The sequence below is a fragment of the Pseudophryne corroboree genome, chromosome 4 (genome assembly GCF_028390025.1).
Source record: "Pseudophryne corroboree isolate aPseCor3 chromosome 4, aPseCor3.hap2, whole genome shotgun sequence".
Taxonomy (NCBI): Eukaryota; Metazoa; Chordata; class Amphibia; order Anura; family Myobatrachidae; genus Pseudophryne; species Pseudophryne corroboree.
In genome coordinates this window covers 432,279,553-432,291,837 of record NC_086447.1, presented here as the reverse complement: position 1 = coordinate 432,291,837, position 12,285 = coordinate 432,279,553, and the positions used below count along the sequence as shown (strand labels likewise).

Genomic DNA, 12,285 nt, shown 5'->3' with positions numbered 1-12,285 from the left:
GAGAGGTAGAGCATTCCAAAGATAGGGAGCAGCACGTGCAAAATCTTGTAGGTAGGAGTGGGAGGAGGTAATTAGTACGCAGGAGAGACGGCGTGCATTAGCAGAGCAAAGAGGACGGGTGGGAATGTAAAGAGAGATAAGGTCAGAGATGTAAGAGAGAGAAGAGTGGGTGAGGGCTTTGTAGGTGAGTGTGAGAAGCTTGAATTGGATTCTGAATGGGAAGGGTAGCCAGTGAAGGTCCTGTAAGAGAGGGGATGTGGATGTAGTACATTTGGTGAGGAAAATGAGATGGGCAGCAGCATTGATAGGAGGAGATTGCAGTAGTCTAATCTGGAGATGACCAGTGAGTGAATGAGGGACTTAGTATCGTCCTGGGTGAGAAAGGGTCTGATCCTGGAGATGTTTTTGAGGTGGAAATGGCAGGTTTTTGAGAGGTGCTGAATGTGTGGTTTGAAGGAGAGGGAGGAGTCAATGATTACTCCAATACATCGCACTTGGAGGCTAGAGAAGATTGTTGTGCTATCAATGGATAATGAAATTGTGGGAGGTGAGGTTATGCGAGAGGGAGGGAAGATGATCAGCTCAGTCTTAGACATGTTAAGTTTAAGAAAGCGCTGGGACATCCAGGAGAAGATAGCAGAGAGACAGTTGGAGATATGAGTGAGGAGAGCAGGAGAGAGGTCAGGGGAGGAAAGGTAGATTTGAGTATCATCAGCGTAGAGATGATATTTTAAGTCAAAAGAGCTAATGAGCTCACCTAATGAGGATGTGTAGAGAAAGAAAAGGAGAGGCCCAAGAACAGAACCTTGGGGGACACCTACTGGTAGAGGAAGTGGGGGGGAGGTGGAGTCATGAGAGGAGACAGAGAAGGAATGGTCAGAAAGGTAGGAGGACAGCCAGGAGAGAGCAGTATCACGCAAACCAAGGGAATAAAGGTTTTGCAGGAGGAGAGGGTGGTCTACAGTGTCAAAAGCAGCAGAGAGGTCAAAGAGAATAAGCAGAAAGTAGTGTACCCTGGATTTCGCAGCAAGGAGGTCATTGCAGACTTTCGTGAGGGCAGTTTCAGTGCAGTGCTGAGGACGGAAACCAGACTGGAAAGGGTCAAGCAGTGAGTGGGAAGAAAGAAAGACACTGAGGCGGTCGTAGACAATACGCTCAAGAGTTTGGAGGCAAAAGGGAGAAGAGAGATCAAGTGTATGGCTTTTTTTTATTGCTTCTCTCCCTGATGTCACACCGGGATCATACACACCTCAGTTTCTTCCTAGGTCACTAAGCTATACAATAGTGAAAACACAATCCAAATTCATCCAGTAGTTTTTGCATGATGCCAAAACTAACTGACAGACAAAATTCTGAACAGTTTTTTTTACATCTCCATAGCTCGTAAACAAAAATAAGTATATTTCTAAAAAAAAAAAAAAAGTGCTGGAGACACAATCCTTACAGTTTTATTGTCTTTATAGATTATATGAGATAGTTTTTAATTGTTTTTGCAATTTATTAGTGAATGTAAATTTTACAAACAAAAAAATTATTTAAACGTGTATCTGCAGCTGATGCACCATTTTTGAATTTTTCTTATTAAGTATCTACCAATTCCTTTTAGTACACCTTGTATACTCTTACATTATTTATTTGTTTATGTATTTATCACTAGTCATTTATATAGTGCATACATATTTTAAGAGAATATTTGGCCTTTTCACATTTGTCTTTATACCAATGTATATTCCCTAACACATGCACACACACACACACACACACACACACACACACACACACACACACACACACACACACACACACACACACGTTAAGGATAACTTTTTTCTTGGGAGCCAATTAACCTACAATACCAGCATATTTTTGGAGTTTGGTAAGAAACCGGAGTACCTGAGGTATCTCATGCAAGCATGGAGGAATATACAAACTATGCACAGTTAGGGCTGTGATGGAAATCAAACCCATGACCTCCATGCTGTGTGGCAGTAATGCTAACCAATATACCATCCATAATGCCCAAACATGACTTTCCTTAGCTGGGGTTTTTTTTTGTGGAAATCATTACACAATCTTGCACTACTATCTAGTTTGGGGTTTTAGAGTATTTATAGTAAAGGAACAGATCAGTTTAATCTTTTATCATTCTACACAGATTTTCACAAAGTTCAGCAGGATAATTTACTATCAGTTTAACCAGACACAGTTGTCCAACCTCTGGCATGTACTTATTGTTACAGCATCTTTGCTGTCAGCCAAATACCAATCCAATTAAAAACAGGCACAGTGATGACAGTCACAAAATTATAATGTTAAAAATCTATATGTATTAATTTGTAAAAATATTTATTAAGTTGGAGAAAGTAGAGCAGCATGTCTGAAACCCAGTTTAAAATCATGCAAGATTAATTAGTACTAGCATTCCATGATTTTTGACCCTTATAGCAGTGGTTCTCAAACTGTGTGCGGCGGCACCCTGTGGTGCCCATGACACTTGCAGGAGTGCCCTGGGTTGGTGGTCCAGGACCAATTCAAATTATTTATGGTAAATGTCATAGACAAAACCAGAGCTGCTGGCTGCCAATCATAAAATATGTTGACAAACAGAAGCAAATCTTGTCCCTCACCACACAACTGAACCTAAGGATGACATATAAACACAATTTATTTAATTTAATATTTCTTTCTAAATTTCTCTATAAGAAACTTTGGCCTAGAGAAGCCGTAAAAATAATTCTGATACTCTAGGGCGCCATGATTCAAAAATGTTTGAGAACCACTTACTTATACCATTGATGTGGACTGTATTTACACACCATTGCTTGAACAATTAGACAAATCTTTGTTTTTGCCGTGAATATACTGTATCTATGTAGAGTGACTTTGTTTCTATGTAAAAGGGGCCAATACTCACCTAAACTCACCTTTGGCTAACTGAAGGTATTCTTATGGTCAGGTAATAAGATAGCTGGAATAGTTAAGTCTACAAGTACCAGACAGGAATGTAAAAATATATCAGATATCATGGATGAAGAACTTTCTGCTTCCAGATAAAAAAAGCTGCTAATACAGATGTATCCACATACAGTATACCTTGGCGCAAAAGGGCACCATATAGCCATACCACTGGCTTTGTGACTTACTGTAGCCACACCAAGCATCTTGCCAGAGAGTTTTTCTAATAATATGTGTTTTATTCTCATCACTAATACGCCTAATAACTAAGGGGGTAATTCCAAGTTGATCGCAGCAGGAATTTTGTTAGCAGTTGGGCAAAACCATGTGCACTGCAGGGGAGGCAGATTTAACATGTGCAGAGAGAGTTAGATTTGGGTGTGGTGTGTTAAATCTGCAATCTAATTTGCAGTGTAAAAATAAAGCAGCCAGTATTTACCCTGCACAGAAATAAAATAACCCACCCAAATCTAACTCTTTCTGCACATGTTATATCTGCCTCCCCTGCAGGGCACATGGTTTTGACCAACTGCTAACAAAATCCCTGCTGCGATCAACTTGGAATTACCCCCTAAGTGACTTTGTAAGAAGTGACTATGCAGATAAGATGCAAAAAGTTAAGTGAATGAGGACACATCTGTTTCTCAGTATCTTTGAGTACCATTAGAAAAACATACTGTTTATACTTATTAATAAAGTCCAGAATATACCACAAAATGCAAAGAATCAATACAAGTAAAGTTTTGTTCTATGCTTTAGGGATTACTGTCTTTATATAAGGATAATTGGTTTGACAAATTGTCACAGCAAGGATTGCAATCTTTTTTTTTATTACTCTGGCCATTCTGGTATTTTTATGGTCCCTAGTAGTGGTACAAGAACTGATTAGTCCAGAATTGTTTTTTTTTACTAAAGTAAGGAATCCATTCTCACTGTCTCCCCGTTATAGTAGAGTACATACCAGGTCAGGTAATACTGCTGGGTAGGATTTGGGGGCAGACCATGTTAAATTGATTATTTTGCATAGCATACTGTGCATGTAGTTTGTTACAACAGGTGAGGGTCCTTTGAAAGTTCTAGTTGGACGATCATTAAAATAATTCATTTTTTTTAAATAGCTGTGATCATACGTCTTGAGGTGGGAGGGAGAGGAATTTTATTAATTTTTTCTTTAATTTTTGAATCAGAGAACAATTTGTGAGTTTGTTTAATTATTTGTATGTGTCATATTAACTTTTGTCTGTATGTTTAAGAACTACTTCAACTTCAATTTCAAGTTTCTATTTTTGTCTAACAAAAGAGAAGAAATATACAATTCCCCTGTTAAATACTCTGCCAGCCTTTGCCTTATTGAAAATGTGGCTACAGCATTGTAATTTGTAATGTTTTGGTTTTCCCTGATTTCCATGACCATATGCTACAAATATATCTTACTTTAAGAAATGTTTTCCATTGCTATAGTGCATTTTTTTTAAATTCCATACTTTTTATTTGCATTTTGTATGTTACAACATAAAAAACAGCAAAACATACAATACCATCAAAAAACAAAACATAACAAAAACAAACATCTGAATAAAAAAAAAAAACAGAATAAATAAATTTACCAAAGCAAAGTCAGTGTGTGTGGACTTCAATCATAGAGCATCAAATAGAACAATGACTGATGCAGCATACAATACAAAGGATCTAAAATCACTGCATGGCTGGCTGCAGGTCAAGAGAGGTCATCCCAGACAAAAAAAAAGGAGGTAACAACAGACTTTTATTGCATTTGTTTACACTTAATAAATACAGCTTAAATTACTTTAGTGACCAGTTTATTAAGTACACCTGTCTTTAACATGTGACATTTCAGGTACCTGACATTGAATTTATCATAACACAGTTGCCATTCCAAGTCACTGTGCATTTGTGAGATGAGATGGAAGAAACTATTAACAGAAAAGATGTATAGTATCTTCATTTGAAACAACTAAGAGTCAAAAGTCCCTGACTTTTACACCTTGCTTAGTCCATGCCTTGCCAAAATCAGCATGTTTCTAATGACAAATTGTAAAGCAATATCCTATAAGTTGCATTAACAGTAAGTAACAAATACTACTACTACTACTACTACTACTACTACTATTACTACAACCACTACTACTACTAATAATGATAATAATATTTATATAGCACTTTTCTCCCAATAAGACTCAATGGGGCAGATGTATTAAGTCTGGAAAAGTGATAAAGCAGTGATAAGCCTGGAAAAGTGATAACACACTAGCCAATCAACTCCAATATGTAAATTGACAGTTAAGAGCTGATTGGCTGGTGCGTTATCACCTTCCACTTATCACTGCTTTATCACTTCTCCAGGCTTAATACATCTACCTCAATATGCTTTACATTTGTTGTCACAAAACAAAATACAAAAGGGATGCTTGAGTAAAGAGGTAAGTATTGAGTCTGTTTTTGAAGGATTCTTGAGTGGAGTCCTTCCAAACTGTGCAGGGAAGCAAAACCATGCCTTGTAAGTGATTGTCCCTTTAAAAAAAACATCCGAGTTCAGCTGGAATCCTGCACGACCACTGAACTCGGACGGCATTACATACATCCCAATGAATGTCAACAGAATGTCAACAGATGGTTTTAGGTGATTTTATGGTTAGGCTTAGGCTGTGGTTACGGTTGATAAATCTATAATAAAGGAAATGGATATGTTCTCATGGCACAACACAGGAAGCAGCCACTCATATAGAAATAGAGAACCACCAAATTCACACAAACATACAAATATGGACATCCTACCCCCATACTCCTTCCTAATTGTGTAACATACCTCTGTAGTACATTTCTGAGGTGCACCAGAGAAACTGATTATAAGGGATAATACCATGATTTTTCTGCTAAATCTAGTCCACAATGGTGCAAGATGAAATAGTTATTGGGCCCAAACACCAACCCTTATTTCGTATATTAAAAAGGGACAGTTTAACTAACCAAGTGCTTCAGCGACAGGGACTGCAACTTTCGTGGCTGAAGTGCTTGGCATGTTTGGGTTCCCACCAAACAATTTTTTGGAAGGAATACCTGCGATCATTATTTATGATGTTGATAAAGAGGGTATTGACCATTGAGTTTGCATGTGCTAGTCCAAACAGCTGGTAGCTGATACTGGACTGCTTGTTGTTATTTTACAATTATTATAATTTTGTTTAATAAGTTACATGAACTTGCTGCAAATGACATAACAGGGAGTGAGTGGCTAGATTGTTAGTATCCCTACCTCTACTAACTTTGGCCTCACAACTGGTACAGATGCCTTCACAAATGTTGTCAAATTTTTGTCTAATGCCCAGGCATGACAATGACTTTGTTTTTTTTTTTTTATCACAAGCAAGAACTGCTACCATGTATGGCTGAGTTACACAAACAACATCCTTATCATCATCATCATCATCATCATCATCATCTTCATTAGTGTCAGATACTGTAGTACACAAGTATCCCCCTTATACTGTTGCACTTCCACACTAGCATCCTCAATTTCTATTATGTTACCATCTTTCCTTGTACTGTTCATCCCCACATTTGCAAAGGGTGTAGAAATAGGGGAAGGAGACTTCTCTGTGAGTACAAGGTCAGAAATGTCAGATTCACACATAGCTAACATGTACAGCCCTAGACTCTCCTCAGGGCTTTGTGAACACACAGTTTCTTCTTCAGCCTTAGTGTTTTTCTTCTTGGGGCACACTAATTTGTCCATTTTAAAGGTGTTACCACTGCATATTTTTATTAACAGTGTAAAATATTTAGATTTCAGGTGCTCTTTCTTAAACTTTGTGTCCCCTGGATTACCTTTAGTAGATGTTGAAGTACTATCAATAATGGGCAGCAGCCCCAGCACTAGTACTGGGTTGCTCCTGCTCTTCTATCAACTGATCCATATTGACTCACAGCACTATTAGTAATGGTTTCACCTACTGAATGTTATATTTTTAAGTACAATACCTGCCCTGAACAAAAACACACACATTATATTTTTTATCACTCAGTGGCACCTGAACTGAATGTTATTTTATAAGTACATTGCCTGGACCTGTCCTGAACACACACTTTTATAATGATGATTTTCCTAACACTGACACAGTCACAGTGTAGCAGCCCACAGCCTTTCACTGATGACACTGACACAGTAATCCACAGCCCTTACTCTGCAGCCCACAGCCCTTAACTGATTATAGAGCCTGGCACAGTCACATACAGTTCTGCTGCCGACAGTCCTAGTTCACTGATGATGATGATGATGAAACTGACACAGTAGCCACAGCCCTTACACTGCTACCTACAGCCCTTCACTGATGATACTGACACAGTAGCTAACAAGCCAGTCCTTACACTGCAGCCCACAGCCCTTCACTGATGATACTGACACAGTAGCTAACAAGCCAGTCCTTACACTGCAGCCCACAGCCCTTCACTGATGATACTGACACAGTAGCTAACAAGCCAGTCCTTACACTGCAGCCCACAGCCCTTCACTGATGATACTGACACAGTAGCTAACAAGCCAGTCCTTACACTGCAGCCCACAGCCCTTCACTGATGATACTGACACAGTAGCTAACAAGCCAGTCCTTACACTGCAGCCCACAGCCCTTCACTGATGATACTGACACAGTAGCTAACAAGCCAGTCCTTACACTGCAGCCCACAGCCCTTCACTGATGATACTGACACAGTAGCTAACAAGCCAGTCCTTACACTGCAGCCCACAGCCCTTCACTGATGATACTGACACAGTAGCTAACAAGCCAGTCCTTACACTGCAGCCAACAGCCCTTCACTGATGATACTGACACAGTAGCTAACAAGCCAGTCCTTACACTGCAGCCCACAGCCCTTCACTGATGATACTGACACAGTAGCTAACAAGCCAGTCCTTACACTGCAGCCCACAGCCCTTCACTGATGATACTGACACAGTAGCTAACAAGCCAGTCCTTACACTGCAGCCCACAGCCCTTCACTGATGATACTGACACAGTAGCTAACAAGCCAGTCCTTACACTGCAGCCCACAGCCCTTCACTGATGATACTGACACAGTAGCTAACAAGCCAGTCCTTACACTGCAGCCCACAGCCCTTCACTGATGATACTGAATCTGAAAGTCACAGACAGTGCCTATAACCTTAGTTCAGTAATGACACTGAGATGTGTGTGACACAGTATACCACAATCCTTAAGTCACAGAAGCCCTTTATCACGGTCACAGTAACCCCCGTTAATCTCACTGCAGCCCACCCCACACTCTCTCCCTACTGTGTTCTGTGTGAAATGGCTCCCGAACCACAAAGTATGAACCTTGATTGAATCCAAAACACGTGAGTGATCTGACGACCAGGGGATGATGTTTTTCCTCGTATTCGGATCTGAGCTCGGTAGGAAATACTGAGCTGGAACTTGCAAATACTTGGAAACTGGAAGTTCAGGTGGTTTCAGTCTCCAAGGAAACCGTACATCACATCTCTATTTTAAACACCTACAAAGTCACAGATGAAGCAAAATGTAACTTGCGATAAGAAAAAGCCTCGCCCGCTGCATCGTAACACTTCAATTACAGATTCAGGCTCAGTCACACACAAATATATAAATGTTGCACATCATATTGATCAGTGCGTCTAGAAAAGTAGTTTTGTTGCTTCCAGTTTCTTTATTTATACATTTCAAGCTGCTCAGTGTGGGGGAGGCCACCGGGACCTGGGGCACCAGATGAGCTGTTTGGCACAACTGATGCCACAGTGTATGAAGACACATCTGTATGAACCCAGCTATGTATTTCTTTAATAAGTCACCATTGCAAGATACGGTATATAGTGAATAAAGCATATGTAATATAATCATAACTGAAAATCTGCCATGTTGTAGAAAATTATACAATTTGCTACAGTGTGCTGTGATGCGAGATTTGTTGCAACAAAATCCCTGTTGTATATACCTGCCCAAGCGTAGCTATATTGCAAAGTTAGGATAAACGTTATCAACATACTTTACATACTTTCAAGTATATAACTCTAGGGAGGAATTTCCAAATGATTAATTGCAGGTAATGGGGGCAGCATCTCATGTAGCTCATGTAATCACCTTATGGAGAGCATGTGACCAGCAAATGGAGGGGGCATTACTAGCACTTAAAGGCATATCATGTTGATACAAATTGCCAATTGTCATAACACTTGTGCCCACTGTCTACCAAAGCCCTTCTATTTTCCACCTGCCATATTTCATTGGCATACTTTCCCCCCTCTCCTGTTGACTTCCATCATTTGAGGCAGTTTTTCCCAACCCCTTCCTCAGGGACCCTTAACACTGCATATGTTGGCCTGGTCTGTGTCTGGCGAGCCACACTTCCTTTCTGAGCATCATTGCAGGTGGCGCTCTAGAATGTCAATTGCACTCTTTGCATTCTGGGACATCAAATTTATTATAGTAACAGCCCCTGCAATTACACTGTCTTCTTGGCGTGCTCAGAAACAGCTACAAAAAACAGAGTGGACTTCAAGGGCAGAGGCTAGTGGACAACAGAAAAATTAACGTTGAAACATATATATATCAGTTACAGATGTTTATTGTTCCAGTTGCATCATTTGTGTAATATACAGTATATTGCAAATTACATTTTCTTTATTTGAAAAATTTAAAAAAAACAGTAACAGTAATACAGCTAATTTTGTGGCATGGCACTAAGGAGAAATAGCTATTTTGATTCTGTTAGTGGGGAAGGTTCTAGTCTTTTATTTTTGTAATCATGTCTCCTGTAGTTATATGAAATAACTTTTAAAATGATATCTTTGTGTCTGTCACAAAGTGGATCCCATAGCTGAATCATTCTTACTTCTATTAGTCACACATTCCTTCCAAACTGTCTTGCAAGTTGTATCTTACTGTTCCAATCATTGTGACAGCAATTTTAACTTCATTTTAAAATATCGCTCATAAACACATTCACAGTAATAACCTCCGAAACAGAAATCTTTTCAACTGTACCCTAGTATTTTGTTAGAAAGTTTTTGCACTCTCCATATATATATATGTCATATGAACATACTAAAGCCGTTCTTAAAGCTGGGCATACACTATACCAGAGGTTCCCAAACGTGGTCCTCAAGGCACCCCAACAGTCCAGGTTTTAGGTATATCCATGGCTCAGCACAGATGGTAAAATTAAATTGACTAAGGTGCTAATTAATTCACCTGTGGCCAAGCATGGATACATTTAAAACCAGGACCGTTGGGGTGCCTTGAGGACCGCGTTTGGGAACCTCTGCACTATACCAATATCTGGCAGATAATCTGCCCGATCTGGCTGGTTGGAATAAAAATTTGGTAATGGATGAGAGCAAATGACAATTGACCATTTCCTCCCAAACAATGGAAAACGAACAAAAACTGTTCATATAAATTCGTAAATCACGGACAGGTTTTGTCCATTTTACAGTGTTTGGGAGCAAATGCTCGATTTTCATTTGCTCTCATCTATTATCAGATTTTCATTCCAACCAACCAGATCTGGCAGATGATCTACAAGACTAGATAATTATAAAGTGTATGCCTAGCTTAAGCCATGTAAGTGTTTGTATCCTTATTATCTGCAGCTGGTAATATCCTGCCAACTTATGCATTTTTTCAGATACCTCCAACTATAATTGGCTTTGGGGGCACAGTTTGAGGGAGGAGTATAGTTCCTGGCTAATACACCCTGGAATAAAGTATTTCATGGTACTGGGATCCAATACATTAATCAAAACCAATTATTCATATTTGATAAGTGACATAGACATTGGTAATTTGCTAATTTGTCACTGCTATGTTTGAAATGGGAGGGAGAATTGGGTAGTCTTTCAGCTGGAGAGACACCCATCCACCCATTAGCAGACTATATACATACATATAAACATATCTTATCATATTACTTACGGGTTTGAACCCGGTCAGCGTACTGCACGTAAATGGACATTGGGCTGTGCATGCGTCAATGGGGAATGACAATGGTTATCTGGAAAAAATGCATAAGAGTAGCCCATATTACTATTTATTTATTACCAGTTATTTATATAGTGCACGCATATTCCGTAGTGCTTTACAGAGAATATTGCCCATTCACATCAGTCCCTGCCCCAGTGGAACTTACAGTCTATATTCCAAACTATGTGTACATGCACACACAGTCAATTAACCTACCAATATATTTTTGAATTGTGGATGGAAACCGGAGTACTTGGAGGAAACACACACAAGCAGAGGGAGAATATACAAACTCCACACAGTTAGGGCCTTGGTGGTAATTCAATCCATGACCTTAGTGCTATGAGGCAGTAATACTAACCATTACACCATCCATTATGCCCATCCATACTTTGAGCTAACGTCACCTGGCCCTGGCAGCCACTTAGCCAAGCAAGAGTTATAGTAAAGGGAGCAGTAGTCTGGGATCAGGGGCACTGGAATGTTTCGAGGTTGGGAAGGAGGGGGGGGGGGGGGGGAGAAGTAAAAAAAACATTTTGGCGCTCTCCTCCAAAAACCTCATCATTTCATACTGCGCTAAGCAGTCCATACCGGATGCAAATGTAAGAGGAAGCTTCACCACACAAACGAATTGAGATACAAACAAAAAGAGAGAAAAAAGTCTATAGGAGTCAAGTGTATTGGAGATGCACATAAACAATGTGGATATACAACATGCTGCAGAGTCTCCTCCAATCGCAGGCAGAGAGCACTATGTACAAGAGATGCGTATTGTGAGTTTTATTGCTGGGGATTGGATGCTGCTGCAATGGTCATGCAGGATGACTGTTCTGAGCACAGGTCTTGCAGGAGGCACTGGTGAGTGGGAGCGTTTACCCCTGGATCCCCGTGTGCGACTCCTCCTGTAAAATCAGTGTGCTGCCGCAGCCTGCTATGCCCCATGGCCTCCTAGTCGGCTCTTCACAGATGCATTACTGGGAGGAGGCGGGAATGTCCCAGCAGGCTCAGCATGGCCACGCCTCCCTCCCAATAATGCATCAGTGAAGAGGAGGATATGGGGCATAGCAGGCTGCTGCAGCACACTGATTTTACAGGAGGAGTCGCCCGCTGGGGATCCGGGGGTAAGCGCTCACCCGTACCTGTGCCTCTGTCTCATTTGGGTGGGGTGCTTCCCCCTTGCCCCCCTCCCCCCCATTCCAACACCTTTGTCTGGGATCTACGTATAACTGATAATTATTAAGTTCTGTTTAAAATACAGTTGTGTGAAACTGAATATATCAAATAAGAAAATGAAGATATATCTAATGTCTGAGAA

The 12,285-nt window shown here is 40.2% G+C and overlaps 1 long non-coding RNA gene across 1 annotated transcript in view; it reads right to left on the bottom strand.

The window, feature by feature from the left end:
• Positions 1-11,935, bottom strand: part of LOC134911476 (uncharacterized) — a 59,484-nt gene extending 47,549 nt beyond the window's left edge. The window contains exons 1-2 of the long non-coding RNA XR_010176607.1: positions 11,847-11,935; positions 10,923-11,001 (exon numbers count right to left, since the gene is read on the bottom strand). This is a non-coding gene — a long non-coding RNA (uncharacterized LOC134911476). The remainder of the gene's footprint in view (positions 1-10,922; positions 11,002-11,846) is intronic.
• Positions 11,936-12,285: the final 350 nt, after the last annotated feature.